This window comes from Crocodylus porosus, unplaced genomic scaffold (assembly GCF_001723895.1).
Source record: "Crocodylus porosus isolate Cpor-Errol unplaced genomic scaffold, CroPor_comp1, whole genome shotgun sequence".
NCBI classification, from domain to species: domain Eukaryota; kingdom Metazoa; phylum Chordata; order Crocodylia; family Crocodylidae; genus Crocodylus; species Crocodylus porosus.
Window position 1 is genome coordinate 39,014,517 of NW_017728886.1, and position 11,385 is coordinate 39,025,901.

Below are 11,385 nucleotides of genomic sequence, written 5' to 3' on the forward strand. Positions count from 1 at the left end.
CTCTTCAAAATTAATGAAAAATGTTTTGTATGGTCAGAAAAGCAAATCTCAATACATTTATTTCCTTTCCAGGAAATTCACAAAGCCTTTAAAAGTAGAATAGAAACATCTCATTCTTTGCTTCTGTTTATTATTCTATACAAGTTAACTATCGTATCTTAAAGAAATATTGATGTTGCAAGTACCCAACTGTCAAGGCATACCAAAAATAATATTCTTAATCCTGGTTCCAGGTGTGTGTATGCAATATGAGTTTATGATCACAAATCATGATTTTCTTATTGTTTGCTATCATGAAGTTCCCCAAAACACCAATCAGAATGCGGTTCCCTGTAAAGAGGTTGCCTTGCCTGTGGACTTATCCAGGTGGGTTTTTGCTCCCGAAGATGCTCCTCAGCCAGTCAATACCCATAAACAAAGTCCTCAAACAAACCAAATCAAACCCAAAACACCTGGTGATCCCATCTCAGGCAATGAGAGAAGAAGTCCCCTGTGGCTATGACCTTTGCATAGTAGTCTGGCCACTCTCTGCAGACAGTGGTTCAGCCCACACTGTCTGTCTCTCATCTATTCCTTCACAATTTGCTGCCTTCCTTCTCTTCTCTCTGCGGTTTTTAAACTCCCAGTGGGGCGCACCTTTTTCAGCTGCTTTCCCACAGCTGCAGCTTCTCAGCAGGGCTGGCTGCCTACTCTTAAGGGAACAGGCCATACAGTCCCTTTTTTTGAAATGCTATACAAACCAAGAACAACGAATGGTATTTGTAATGGAAATTTGGGGGAGTGGGAGTGTGAAATATAGAGAATGAGTCTTCTGCTTACATAGCAAAAAAAGAAACTCAAGGTCAAAACTGCAAATGACAATCCAATATGGTATGTTAAATGTCAGCATTAGCAGATATAACTTGTAAGAACTTTGGGGTTGCAAAATCCTTAATTAGGGTTCCTTTATTCTACACCAAAGCAAATAATAATAAAGGCATTACAGACTTGTTAATTAGAACCCCTATAAAAATAAACAGCACTGATGCAGTTGGAACACAACCAGTGTCCAATAATAATATGGTGCACATGGAAATCAGAACTGGAAAGTGAAGGATGTCAGTCAAAATTGACCCCTTTATTTCAAGACTCATTCTGAATTATTGCAGGCTTTCAACAGTAAGTTTTTTAACAGCACCTGTTTATAACTTTGCTTTTTATTTTACCCTGAAATTCTAAGCACAAACACATTTTTTTGCAACATAAAATTTCATAATACTGCATTTGATAGTAGAGTCCTTCCATTCATATCACTGTTCTCCTGGTTTAGGATTTGTCTCTAATGATAGTGGCTAATTACTTTCAGTAGAGAAACATATGGGGCATTTTTACATATGTAAGTGGCACAATGCTGGGTGCTTTGAAAAGCATGCATAAAGTAGCGGTGGTCCACTTTTGAACTAAAACACATAGGTGGTGTTTTAGGTCAAAAGCGCACTGCTGCTATTTTCTCCATGCTGATGTGCATTTCATTGCTTATACAACTGCAAGCCATGCAGCGCCATGAGTGTCAGCTCCTATGTGGAGCAGGCTCGACTAATCGAGTCTCCTCCAATGTGCCAGATCTCTGGTGCATCTGGGCACAAATATGTATGTATATATATAATTGCCCATGTTGATCATACCAGTGACAGTTTGAGCCAACCAACAGTAACAACAGCCGAAAGTATATTAATCAGTTTTCAGTAGGATGCTTTACATTGAGGTGGGCAATTATTTTGATTGGTGGGCCACTTGAGTTTGGTTGAGCTAGTGAGAGCCACACATGCAAAATTTTTCAGAAGATATAATTTTAACAAATAATAGATAAAAACCAAATCATATACTAAAAGTCAAACATCTGCTATAACTCATTTTAATTTTATTTAAAAAAAATATTTTTCCCTGATGTATGTATTTTTGAGTAGTATATAGAGGCGATTTCATAATAGCTCAGAATAAAGTCTTACTCATATATTGTGGGGAGGGTGGAGTGTGAGGGGTGGGAGACATGCTGGGGACAGAGGAGGGTGGGTGTGCATGTGTGGGGTGGGGATTGGCCGTGTGCTAGGTTCTGGTAGCTGGCTGTGGGTGAGGGAGTGGGGTGGGAGGCAGGGGCTGCATGCAGCAGAGCTTGCTTAGGTGGTGCAGTGCAGGTATAGTTCACCCCCCATCTGGCCTGAGACTGCCACCACGGTGCTCTGCATGGGGCCGTACTCTGCCCACTTCCACCTGGGGTAGCCCACACCCACCAACAACCCTCGCCCTAACCAACATATGCAGCTCCCTGGCAGTGCTGCTCCTGGTGTGGCTGCAGTAGCCCACGTACAGCCTGGCTTTCCCTGCCTCCTGCAGATCATCCTCCTCCGGCTTCTGCTGCTCCACTCTGGGTGGCAGGTAGCGCAGGGAAGGGCAGTGGTGGTGGGGACACATGCCAGGCACCACATACCCAGCTAAGCAGGTGGGGGCAGGAGGCTGATGATGCTGCAGCCAGATGACTCCTGCCCCACTGCACAGGGCTCCAGCTACCTACTACCCACTCATCCACCAGCAGGTGGTTGCTCATCGCACCAGCCAGGCGGAGTGGGAAGGTGGTTGGGACCTGAAGCTGGAGCTCTGCATACTGGGGCAGAAGCTGCCTGGCTTCAGTTTTCTCCGACCTGGCTGGGCATGTGGTGCCCAGCATGCATCCTCACAGCCATCACCTTATCCTGTATTACCTGATGCCCAGAGTGACACAGCAGGAGCAGGAGGTGGCAGGGGGAGCTGAGCTGTACCTGGAGGCTGCACCAGGAGCAGCCTTGCTGGGAATATGTGCATGTACTAGTGCCAGGGCCAGGGCAAGGGTTGGGGCCAGCAGGAACAAGGCGTGAGCTGCCCAGGTGGGAGCAGTTGGGGCTCTGCCCTGTATGGAGTGCTGTAGGGTCAGCCATGAGGTAGATACAGTCAGTTGCTGGCTGCCTGCCCACGGGCTGGATTCAGTTAGTTCGTGGGCTGGATCAGGCCTGCAAGTCATATTTTGCCTGCTCCTGCTTTACATGAATAAAAATTCTTCAGGTGAGCAGGCATTGCAAGGTTAGATCTCAAATGCTAAGAACTGTAATCAGAGATGGCATTTAAAAATCCAGGAACATTGTCTTGCTTTTCATGGTAGAGTTTGTCTGGTATATTGGCATTTAGGAGTAGAAATTTAGGAATCTTAACACAGTGATTTGAGACTGATATATTGCTCCAGTTCAAAGCAAATGATTAGATTGCATCAACCTTGAAATGCAAGAAAATATATAATTTTTTAAAGGTTTTAAGTAGAACAAGACAGCAAATTAAATTAATTGTTATTGTTATAAATATTTGTCCTGGTTAAGATAAATATATCCAGTTTAAAATAAAATGACTCAAAGTATGACCCAAAGTACATAAACCATAGACGATCTTTATTGACTTGATTAACCAGGATGTCTCAAAATTCTATACTTGATTGGTACATGGAGAGAATTCTCAGTAGGAAGGTTACCTTTTCTAACAGAAAGGCACAGCCTATTCAGGAAATGCATGGAAGGTTCAAAAAGCAGTGGTATGAATATGTACTGTATGCAAACATTCAAGCAATGGCAAATGAGGGAGTGAAAGAGAGAGAACCTACGTGTTAAAACAATGACTGTATTATTGGATGTGTGAGCCCACTCTGCATTTTACCACACTGAGGCCCCAATTCAGAAAAGTACATAGGTGCACATACCTTTAAATAAGTGCTTTAGTTTGTAGTTATTCAGCAGAGTTCTTAAATTTGCTTAAAGGTAAATGTAAGCATTAAAAAATTATGCATATAATCAAAGGTTTTTCTGAAGCAAAGATTCCAGCAAGGAGTAGCAGAAGATATACAGAGCAGAATAAGACTGCTAAAATGCAATCATGGTATCTGAATAAAAATATAAATTGAAAAGTCCATGTGACAAAAATGCAGAAGCAAAGAAATGTGAGACCTGATGGCTAGAATAGTGAAATTTGGTCTGCGCCCTGGTGTTAAGCAAGGTAGGAAAGAAAAACTATGCAAGTCCCCACCAAATAACCTGATTCTATTTTAGACAAACTATTCAAGCATATAAAAAGGGAGCTGCCATAGCCCTGATGCAACTCTGCCTATTGGACACTCATCATCCTGTTGTGCTTGGGCCTTGCACAGGTCCTGTGCACCAGTTGCCTTCTCTTGGTCTGAGTAGGCTGCAGCATTGGCTCTTTTCTGCACTTCTGTAATGTGCTTCCTGAGCATAGGCTCCCTGTCCATTTTCCTGTACCAGTGCTGAACCCATTCCCCCAGACTCTGTAGTAGCGCTTAAACACACTCTTACCCAAAGCTCTGGTTCATGGTTCACCTTTACAGGGCACACAGAAGCAAACAGACCCACAGGTTTTGTAAGTGTTCCAAGAACCAATTGCTCCTTACAGTCGATAGTACAAGAAGTACTCTTGCTGCTATGCTAACACATTCTTCTGTTCCTCATTCCTACTCAAGCTTCCTGTGTCTCAGAATTCCCCCAATTCTCTTAGACTCTGTTCTTCTAAAGAGCCAACAGAGCCACTGATTACATGTGGCTTCTTTGTTCTCCCTGCAAATCCAGTCTACTGCAGAGTGTTTAGAGAAAAATAGTGTCCTAGGTGAATGGGTATTCATCAAGGTTTACAATTCTCCTTCACTCCTGCATTAGGGGAGACATGACAGTCTTGATAGCATATGACTAACTCTGCATGTATTGAGCTATTCAGCAATTCAGCCACTTCATAACATCAGTGAAAACTCATAAATTGTACGTAGAGCAATTTCCTAAATTATCACAGGAGCCAACAGCTAAAATCTTCTGTAAAGGATTTATAATAATATGCAGAAAACCCAGGTGAAAATTAAGATACGGAAAATGCATCTGACAGCTTTCCTAAAGGAACTACAAATGAGAAATTGTTGAAAGGAAAGGCATTCGATGTATCACATTTTAGATTTCAATAAAGCAACTGATATTTTGATTGATTCAAACAAAATAACTGGATAAATGACAAGTAACAAAAAGGTACTTTCTTAGAGTCAGACTCTCATCCGCCAGCAAAAAATCACTGGTGGAACGTTGCTCTCTTCTGTTGTTGTTTCATGAGGTACTAGGACCCCCTGGAAGGTACAATATAAAAGACAGTTACTATATCCTCAAGAGTTTACAATCTGTGATTTTTTAATTTAATTTTTCCTTTGCGGGAAGTGGGAAGGTGGTATTTTCACTCAATTCACTTGCTGGCATTAGTTTGTGTCTCTGTAATCTCTTCTGGCCACGGGTGACTCCTTTAGAAGTCATTCATCATGCCTTGCTGGTCATTTACCTACATGACAGGGAATAAACGTAGTAACAAACACCTTGTAAAATTTACAGTGGTCTTAAGGAATAAGCTAGATTGGGGTGGGCAAAATATGGCCTGCAGGCTGGATGCAGCCTGCCAGCCAGTTTCATATGGCCCACGGGTGCCCACCAATTAATTGTACCCCCACCCAGCCTGCATGCTTCACTTCCATCCTCATGAATAGGAGGACCCTGTCCCCAGTCCTGGATAGCATGCACAGATTCTGGATGGGGCTGTTGCCACCACTGCTATAGCTGCCACAGGATCTACTCAGCTTCCGTGACCTCCAGCAGCTCCTCCTGTCCCTGCTGCAGTGTTTGCTTTGGGCACCAGGTAGGGAATTTGCAGCTGGGTGGGAATGTGGAGTGTGGGGCTGGCAGGAGTGTGGAACTTACGGCCCATGCCCAGCAGGACAGTGGGAGCATAGAGCTCAGGTGGGCAGAGTATGTGTGTGTGGGGTGTGAGGGAGGGTGTAAGGGTGTGGGAACCACCCCCATATACCTCACCACGGTGCACAGCCCCCACCATCAGTGGCAGCAGCAACAGGCAGCAGGCCCTTGGGTTGCTTATGGCCTACATAGGTGTAGCTGCCCAGCAGTACTGGGAGCTGCATGTGGCAGCATGGAGTGGAGCCAGGCTGACCCGTCTCTATTTTGTGGGGCTTGTGCAGCTCTGGGGACTCAAAAGCCACTGGGAGAAAGTCCTGCACAATGGAGTCAGCTACTTTCCTTGCTCCCTGATTCTATGTGCAGCTCATGGGACTCTGCTGGGAAGCAGGGAATGGGGCTCCCTGAGAGGGTTCATGGGGAGTCCTCACCCTCCCTCATGCCCGGCAAACCTCACACACACCCACATCCTGCCCACAATCCCCTCACATATACACATGCCCACACCTCCCAGCATGCCCTACAACACCCACCACACAGCCACACTCCCTCACAAACCCTCACCACATCCCCAGCCCCACCCTCTCCCACTCTCCCCCACACACACCCACAACCACAGCCCCCTACAGACCTCACCTTGATTTCTCCCCATCCACATACCCTCACCCCCCAGCCACATCCCACACACACAATATACAAGAGTAAGATTATTTTTGACCTATTATGCAATAACCTGTATATAGACTATGCAAGTGCACACAAATCAGGACAAAAATATTTTTTGAAATAAAATACGTTATAGCAGATGTTTGACTTTTAGTATTATGATTTGGTTTTTTTTCTGGTTCCAAGATGGCAACTCCCCCTGCTTCCCAAAAGGAGTATTTTTGGGAGCTAGGGCAGGGAGTTCTGGTGGCAAATGTCAGGGGTTAAGGGGCTGGATTCTGTTCCCAATATGGCGACCAGGGGTTGGGGCACCCATCAAGAGGTGGGGCTACCATTATGGCCCTCAACATGTCACCAAAACTCATTAAGTGGCCCTCCAGCTGAAATAATTGCCCACCCCAGAGCTAGGTGCATATTGCTGCTTAAAACCCCAAACTGGTGGGTCTGTCAAAAATGCGTGCACTTTCTGGCCTTTCTTGCCTTTATGCTGTTGCTACTTGATTTCTAACTATTTCAATGCAACTGTGTCATTTTAGTCTGGCCAGTAGCAGCCACCTCTCAAAAATGAAAGGAAGCAGATACCTGTATTCTCACAGGTAGCAGTAGTGCTGTCTGCCCAGGACTTGTACTGAATGGACCTTGGATGGAGGAGAAGGGTAATGTGGACTAAGTGGTGACCTTGCAAGCCAAGCACTGGAGCTAGAACACAGAGAAATGAGACTTAAGAGAGAAACTTTATGGAAAAATATTTTTAAAGGGGTAAAAAGGTGGATATGGGTAGGGAGCCCTCTTGTGACCCCAGGATGAAAGAAGAAAAGGCGATATGAGACATTTAGTATAGGGACAGAAATTACATATAAACGCACACAAACTGCTTTCAAAATGGCTGAAAGTAGTTAAAGTTAAACCTGGATGGATGTAGAATCAGCCTTAACTGGTTTAGGTTAAATCAGTTTATTGAACTTCTGTCCCAGATTATCTCCAGATTCAAGTTAACGTACAGTCCCCCAGCATCACAGGATGCTTTGCACCTCCCTCACAGGGTGGGTGGTTAGCCTTGGCCCAAGCTGTCTGCTCCAGCTGAGAACAGAGTGTGCTCTAGTGCCCTTCCCCGGGCATCTGGCTTGCGCCATTGCAGGCATGTGGCTGCATTTCCAGAATCAGGAGTGAATGTCTGCTCACTTGTTTATTGGTTCAATCTACGCAGTTTAGACTAACCTGTGAAGACTGAATTAATTCAACCTCGAGTTTTTGACTGTCTGTACTTAGCCCCTAAGAAAGAGAGGGGAATTTCACTACTCTGTGCCTCTGGTTCACCATCAATAACATGGGGAAAAGAGATTTTCCTTACCTGCAAAGTGCTTTGAAATTTACTGCTGAAAAGAGCTATGTAAGAGCCAGGCATTATTATTTATAATGAGAGAGATGGGGATGGAGGGAAGATAAATGGTACAGGATAACAATAGGAGTGTTGAAAACCTAGAGAAGAAAAGAAATAGTGAAGTATTAGATGGCAGGTGATAGGGAAACAAGGCAACTCCTATTACAAATGTCAAGTAAATAATATAATACAAATTGTGATTAAAAATAGAGATGAATTTAGTGAAAGATATAGTAATAGTCTATGGAATAAAGGAAAGGAAGGGTGCAAAATTCACAAATGGCTCCATGGCTGGTAGATTTTTATTTTATACAAGAAACCTTCACTATTCAGAGGTTCAGCATTTGTGGTTTCAAATATTTGCAAATGTTGAACACGCTCCTTAAATACACTTAAAGGAGCTTCTTGGGAGCTCCACACTTGCCGCTGCTGGGCTTCCACTCCTGCCGTTGCCAGAGCAGCCGTGCCCCCTTCCCCAGTTGCCAGTGGCACTGAGTTCATGAATGCAGTGCCTTATTTGCACACATTTTGCCATTCACAGGGGATATGAGAACATATCCCCTGTGAATGGCAAGGGTCGCTTGTATTCTGTTCACCTTGATTCCTATCTCTCATCTCTCAGGAACTGATTTATTATATTGTCTTATATTGCTGAGAGTTTATTCTCTTAATTCTTAAAGTCGGGAAAATCCACTGAAAACATCTAGTGCCTCGGAGGCTTTTCTTGTGCTTGGGAGCGTGCCACAACATTAAGGGATGAACAAGATAATACGGTGGGCATCACTGTTTATACCTTTGTCAACCTTCCCCAGGCATGTGACAGTGTCAGAATTACCCACCTTTCTTCAATTCCTTTTTCAAACTTTTCATTTTCAAACTTCAAGAAAACATCAGTTGGAGCCACAGCAAATGTCAATAAAAATATTCCCCCCCGACTCAAAAAAATTCAATTTAATCACATTGCCATTGTGTAATACTAAAACTTAACATGCAGTATTTCTGAGCTGCTCAGCCTCTGTGTCTGTTCAGGGACTGGAGCAGGATATGCCCATGGTGTTTGCACTCCTAAAATATTTATAGCTATGTCTCTCTCTCTCACTATCCTCCTGTTTTAGCAGTTGCTTAGTCAGACTGTATATATTTAGCACTTTTAATTTTTTTTCATAAATCAATCCTAGGAGCTCCCTGAGCCTTTCTGTTGCTTTCGCTTAAATTCCAGTTTTTTAATGACTTTCTGAAAAGGAACTAAAGTTATCGCCTCTGTCTTTTAATAGTTTTGTATGTGAAGCCAAAAATATTTTTCTTTGAGCCTTAACCTATTTCAAACTCAAGTCAGATGAGATGATCTGAGCTGTTCCTTGCCTGCATTCGCATATATGGACCTTCTCTTTCCAAGTATAATTTTGTTGTCCTGCAGCCCTAGAGGCCTTTATCAGTGCTTGCTGTGGCATTGCCTTTATTTTTCATTCCTGGAATCCTCATCAAAATATTCTACACCATTTTTTAAAAATTCAGTATATTAGTAATGTAGATATACTAGGAGATGTATCACTCTTTTTGCTTCTCCTATTCCCATATAGAATACATTTTAAATCAATGAGCCTACCAGGTTTCTCTGTCCTTTAGTTTCCCACACTTTTTTTGCTTATTTCTTATATACTTTGCATCTGTATATTGTCACATCAGCACATTACACTGCTTCATTTCATTTAATCTGTTGCTTCTCCTTTGCATGGCAAAAAGTCATGCTAGCATATCTGTGTCAAGTAAAACCTTATCCACTCCTCATTTCCTAGCTAATTTTATGCTCTGCCAGTTATTACCCTCTCATCATTCCTCTGCTCCATGATTCCCAGTGCCCCTCTTAACATGACCTCAGATTGGTCTCCGCTATCAAATTGTCTCATCTTTTATTTTTGAAGCCTCATTGCATTTTCGTTTAGTGCACAATGCCACCTTTTCATGTGAATCCCAAGTCATGGCTTGTATGTTAAGTAAACAGTGAAGTTTATTACAAAAAACTTGATTTAGGTGAGAAGTGAGCACTGTTACTCTCATTGAAGACTTGGAATTGAGGGAGTCTGAACCTTGGAGCATGTTCATTAAGCTTTCCAATGATCAGGGCTACAAATTCAGTTCTGAACTTCCAAAACAATTCTGGCCAGTTGCATGCTGGACTGTGCTTACTGGGGCTCTTCCACTGAAGGCTAAGCTACCATAGTTTAGCTTTCATCTGTCATGGAGCCAGTACTCATGCAGGCAATTACTGAAAAACAGGTGACATACTCTTATACTTTGTAGTAACTATATCATGTGCTCTTGCCCTAAATGGGCAATAGATAATATGGATTATGGTGTATAAAGAAACAAAGGGACAATATTGGTCAAAATTGTAGGTGATGGTCTTCATTATGGGTGTTTTGGATTGGAAGGGGGGGCAGGGGGAGCTGCCTTCCTTGGTAGCAGGAGGCATAGCAATGGAGGCTACCCTCATGGAATGATCTGAGATGGCAGCGGGCCTTTCAGTAGTGTATGAGAATGATGAGAGAGAGAATGGGAATACACTGTGAAGTGCTTGAAAATTAAGACAGTTGGTTTGATGTGAAACAGGAGGGGGACATTTTGGAATGACATTTACAAACAGTGGAATGACATTGTCTAGACAACATGCTAGGAAAATTACTTTTGTAATCAGACTCGGGATAGGTATAAATGGGGCAAGATTATATTTGTTAATATCAGAGAAAAATATGTTTCAGTTATCAAGGCATAGATGACAAGAATTTTACCTACATGGAGGGATAGAAAAGGTCAAAACTTAAAGGTGTTTTGCTGAAAGATTTCATGAGCCTCTGACATAGTCTGTGTATGAGGACCTAGGAAAGATGCAAGTCAAAAGTCAAAGATAATGCCCAGGTTATGAACCTGAGTTATAAGCAGAAAGGAATGTTGTCCATAGTGAAGGAAAAGAAAGGTGATGAGGGAAAATTTAGAGCTGTGTGTTAGCCATATCAAGTTTAACTTGATAGTTGGGCATCCATGAGAAGATGTCACAGAGGCAGGCTGAGATTTTAGTTTGGACAGAAAGAGACCAGTCTTGAGTAGCAAGGTGCAAAAATCATCTGCATAGACAGTGGTATTTTAATTTTTGTTTGCAGATAGGATGGGTAAGTTGTAGAGGGAGAAAACAAAGGAGACTAAGGACAGAGCCCTATGGACTTCCACCAAAACTTAGAGAGGAGATGGAAGAATCATGCAAAGAATGTCCTGGGTGGAGCACATAGTCAGGAACAGTACAAAGAGAAGATTCACACATGGAAGCAAAGTGAGGAAAAATGAGAGTATCAAGAGGAAGAGTATAGTCAAATGCATTGGCAGGTTGATGTGGATTTCATAGATTTCATAGACATCAGGGCTGGAAGGGACCTCGGGAGATCATTGAGTCCAGCCCCCTGCCCAAAGGGCAGAAAGTCAGCTGGGGTCATAGGATCCCAGCAAGATAAGCATCCAATTTACTCTTGAAGGTGTTCAATGTAGGTGCTTGAACCACCT

At 43.0% G+C, this 11,385-nt stretch overlaps 1 long non-coding RNA gene across 1 annotated transcript in view; it reads left to right on the forward strand.

The window, feature by feature from the left end:
* Positions 1-8,042: 8,042 nt before the first annotated feature.
* The window catches only part of LOC109320667, a 15,902-nt gene continuing 12,559 nt past the window's right edge, over positions 8,043-11,385 (forward strand). Inside the window, exon 1 of the long non-coding RNA XR_002103842.1 lies at positions 8,043-8,054. This is a non-coding gene — a long non-coding RNA (uncharacterized LOC109320667). The remainder of the gene's footprint in view (positions 8,055-11,385) is intronic.